The sequence below is a fragment of the Lethenteron reissneri genome, chromosome 53, assembly GCF_015708825.2.
Source record: "Lethenteron reissneri isolate LAM-NWPU_2019-01 chromosome 53, ASM1570882v1, whole genome shotgun sequence".
NCBI lineage: Eukaryota > Metazoa > Chordata > Hyperoartia > Petromyzontiformes > Petromyzontidae > Lethenteron > Lethenteron reissneri.
The window spans coordinates 637,204-641,773 of NC_083831.1; positions in this window are offsets into that span (position 1 = coordinate 637,204).

Below are 4,570 nucleotides of genomic sequence, written 5' to 3' on the forward strand. Positions count from 1 at the left end.
TGAGTGACAGTGAGAGGGAGGTGAGTGACTCTGAGAGGGAGGTGAGTGACAGTGAGAGGGAGGTGAGTGACGGTGAGAGGGAGGTGAGTGACAGTGAGAGGGAGGTGAGTGACAGTGAGAGGGAGGTGAGTGACACTGAGAGGGAGGTGAGTGACTCTGAGAGGGAGGTGAGTGACGGTGAGAGGGAGGTGAGTGACTCTGAGAGGGAGGTGAGAGAGAGGTGAGTGACACTGAGAGGGAGGTGAGTGACACTGAGAGGAAGGTGAGTGACGGTGAGAGGGAGGTGAGTGACTCTGAGAGGGAGGTGAGAGAGAGGTGAGTGACAGTGAGAGGGAGGTGAGTGACAGTGAGAGGGAGGTGAGTGACACTGAGAGGGAGGTGAGTGACTCTGAGAGGGAGGTGAGTGACAGTGAGAGGGAGGTGAGTGACACTGAGAGGGAGGTGAGTGACTCTGAGAGGGAGGTGAGTGACAGTGAGAGGGAGGTGAGTGACAGTGAGAGGGAGATGAGTGACAGTGAGAGGGAGGTGAGTGACAGTGAGAGGGAGGTGAGTGACAGTGAGAGGGAGGAGAGTGACACTGAGAGGGAGGTGAGTGACAGTGAGGTGAGTGACACTGAGAGGGAGGTGAGTGACAGTGAGGTGAGTGACAGTGAGAGGGAGGTGAGTGACAGTGAGAGGGAGGTGAGTGACAGTGAGGTGAGTGACAGTGAGAGGGAGGTGAGTGACAGTGAGAGGGAGGTGAGTGACAGTGAGAGGGAGGTGAGTGACAGTGAGAGGGAGGTGAGTGACTCTGAGAGAGAGGTGAGTGACGGTGAGAGGGAGGTGAGTGGCAGTGAGAGGGAGGTGAGTGACAGTAAGAGGAAGGTGAGTGACGGTGAGAGGGAGGTGAGTGACAGTGAGAGGGAGGTGAGTGACTCTGAGAGGGAGGTGAGTGACAGTGAGAGGGAGGTGAGTGACGGTGAGAGGGAGGTGAGTGACAGTGAGAGGGAGGTGAGTGACAGTGAGAGGGAGGTGAGTGACACTGAGAGGGAGGTGAGTGACTCTGAGAGGGAGGTGAGTGACGGTGAGAGGGAGGTGAGTGACTCTGAGAGGGAGGTGAGAGAGGTGAGTGCCACTGAGAGGGAGGTGAGTGACACTGAGAGGAAGGTGAGTGACGGTGAGAGGGAGGTGAGTGACTCTGAGAGGGAGGTGAGAGAGAGGTGAGTGACAGTGAGAGGGAGGTGAGTGACAGTGAGAGGGAGGTGAGTGACACTGAGAGGGAGGTGAGTGACTCTGAGAGGGAGGTGAGTGACAGTGAGAGGGAGGTGAGTGACACTGAGAGGGAGGTGAGTGACTCTGAGAGGGAGGTGAGTGACAGTGAGAGGGAGGTGAGTGACAGTGAGAGGGAGATGAGTGACAGTGAGAGGGAGGTGAGTGACAGTGAGAGGGAGGTGAGTGACAGTGAGAGGGAGGAGAGTGACACTGAGAGGGAGGTGAGTGACAGTGAGGTGAGTGACACTGAGAGGTAGGTGAGTGACAGTGAGGTGAGTGACAGTGAGAGAGAGGTGAGTGACAGTGAGAGAGAGGTGACAGTGAGTGACAGTGAGATGGAGGTGAGTGACACTGAGTGGGAGGTGAGTGACAGTGAGAGGGAGGTGAGTGACAGGTGAGTGGGAGGTGAGTGACAGTGAGAGGGAGGTGACAGTGAGAGAGAGGTGAGTGACAGTGAGAGAGAGGTGAGTGACAGTGAGAGGGAGGTGAGTGACAGTGAGAGGGAGGTGAGTGACAGTGAGAGGGAGGTGAGTGACACTGAGAGGGAGGTGAGTGAGTGAGTGACAGTGAGAGGGAGGTGAGTGACAGTGAGAGGGAGGTGACAGTGAGAGGGAGGTGAGTGACAGTGAGAGGGAGGTGAGTGACAGTGAGAGGGAGGTGAGTGACACTGAGAGGGAGGTGAGTGAGTGAGTGACAGTGAGAGGGAGGTGAGTGACAGTGAGAGGGAGGTGAGTGACAGTGAGAGGGAGGTGAGTGACAGTGAGAGGGAGGTGAGTGACGGTGAGAGGGAGGTGAGTGACACTGAGAGGGAGGTGAGTGACGGTGAGAGGGAGGTGAGTGACACTGAGAGGGAGGTGAGTGACAGTGAGAGGGAGGTGAGTGACAGTGAGAGATGAGAGGAAAGACGAGGTGTCGACACCCGGTCCCAAGAGCAGCCCCAGCAGCAGCAGCAGCGATCGACATCCCCGACTGGAGGACTGACGCCCGCCCGCTGGCCAGCCCCCCCCCCCCCCCTTGTTCCACCGCACAGGGACAGCTGCCACTGGAAGTGGGGGGGGGGCTTCTCAAAAGTGTCGAGATGACAACGATGCGCCCTGAGACGGCCTCCGGCGTGTGGGAGAGCGCCCCATCAGCAACAGAGTCGGCGGCGGCAGCAGCAGCAGCAGGGTGACGGACCTCCCATTTAGAGCCCAGAAGACGACCCCTGGGCACGACCCCCTAACCCTGCTACGCGTGGTCGCCGGGCCGCGATCTCGCCCTCGTTGCTCTCGCCGCCGCCGCCGCTATCCACGTGAGCGCCCGCGAGAGGGCAGCAGGAGCACTACCACCACCACCACCACCCAGTGGCACTGACCACGACTGCTGCTGCTGGCAGGAGGCGCTGATGGTGGCAGCGCCCTTACGTTTGGTTTCGTGCCGAGCGGACTGCAGCGCTCCACGCCGCCGCCACAACAGCAGCAGCCACTCGCCACTAAGTATGCGGTGACGTCACCATGGCGCTTGTGCCAGGCCAGGTGCACCGAGACCACGTGAAGTGTCGAAGGTCTCGCTGACAGGATCAGACCCAGCAGGTGCCAAGGGGTGACTGAGATGACCGGCAGATGCACCGTGCTCCCTACCGCGCCCCACACGGCGCTCCGCTCGTTGTTGTGAGCGTCCCTCCGCTGATCCTGGAGGGCGACTGCCTCCAACCCGCCAGTAGCGTCCTTCACGAACTGCTCCACAGAGGCCGATCTTGACACCACTGGTACTTGCCATCGACAAGTCCACTCAGCGTCATCTCCTCAATAGCCCGTACCGCACCCGTTCAACCCTCTCGATCCGGTCAAACAGAAGCTGCTTGGGGCATGCGGGCGACACAAACTCGCCAACCCCCAAGTAAGCGCTGGGGGGGGGGGGTTCCTCTCTCTCGCCACGTGTTGGGCAATGGCGCTCTGACGCGGTGTCCGCCTGCTAGAGTTAAACACCGACAGTCTGGTACGTGGGTAAGCCAGTTGTGACCCCACGCGTGGTGGACGAACGCAGTGGTGTGGACGACAGTCGACAAGTGCCTATACAGAAGCACAAAAACGAGTTCTCCAAACAGGAAATCAACGAGCGAAGTTCACGGAAACACAGGAAGAGAGCCAGGGGAGCAGTCGCGATAGAAGAGCCACGAGGAGGCGCACGACCAGCGTTGGGCCGCATGACGCGCACGAGGTCCGGCAGCAGGCGGGGCAGGGAGGTCTCGCCGAAGGGCCCCGGGGCCGGCATGTGCCCCCCCCCCCCCACCAGCCCACCGTGTCGAGCCCGTGAACTCCTTCCATCGCAACTCGTATTGTGGGGTTCTTTCTCATTTCACCAGGTGAGGCCCCACTGAGCTACGCAATTTATTTTTCAGAAGCGACCTGGCTATCGCAAATGACAGCTCAACCGAGCGGCCTTTTCATCGTCGTGTTCGACATTTCTAGCAGCAGCCAAAATACTCTGGAACGCGTGATGTTGGATTCCTAAATGTGGAGGGGAAAACAAAAGCGGGGACAGCCTGGAGACAAATCCACGCGACCATGGGGAGATGTGTAAACCCAAATATACAGCAGCAGGCGTCAGCGTCGAACCCACGACCGTTTGTATACCAGGCGAGGTAGTTGACATCTCGTCACGGGGCCTCTCTTCCACTTCCAGCCCAGGGTGGAGTGAAATCTCGAGCGAGTGTTACACGGCTCCGGAAACACCAACCCGCCTCGTAGTCAACTCGGAACGCGACGCCACCGCACGGGATTCACTATCGCTCTCGGAGGGCGACTCAAGAGGGGCGAGGAACCACAGCCAGGCAGTGGAGCCGGCGCTACCAATTGGCCAAGTTCTGCAGTCCTCTATCCATGTGAAGTCTTTCAGCCAATTAGATGCGGGCAACCCACGCGTGCACGGGGTAACGATCCCAAACAGATGGGAGTTTAATCCACCTGCTGGAGCCTTCTTGGAAGCCGGGGTATGGATCCTCGACGCCCACCACAATTTGCCACGTTCGTTCCACCAAACCTCGCCGTCCAGCGCCAACCGCAGGCCATGTCCATGACCACCACCGCCGGGCGAGTGCAGCCCCCCCCCCCCCCCCCCACATCGTCATGCCGAGAGCTCAACACCACAGAACCTCCGATTAACACGGTTGGCCCCGCACGGTGCGAAAGAAATTCCACACACACAGCATACAGAACCATTCGTGCAGCCAGAATCATAACAGCTCACAAGGCGCGGGTGTGCAGCACTGCACGTACAGACGATGCTCTGGGCATTATCCAGACCACCAGCTCGAAAGAGCCAAACATGCAATCACCGC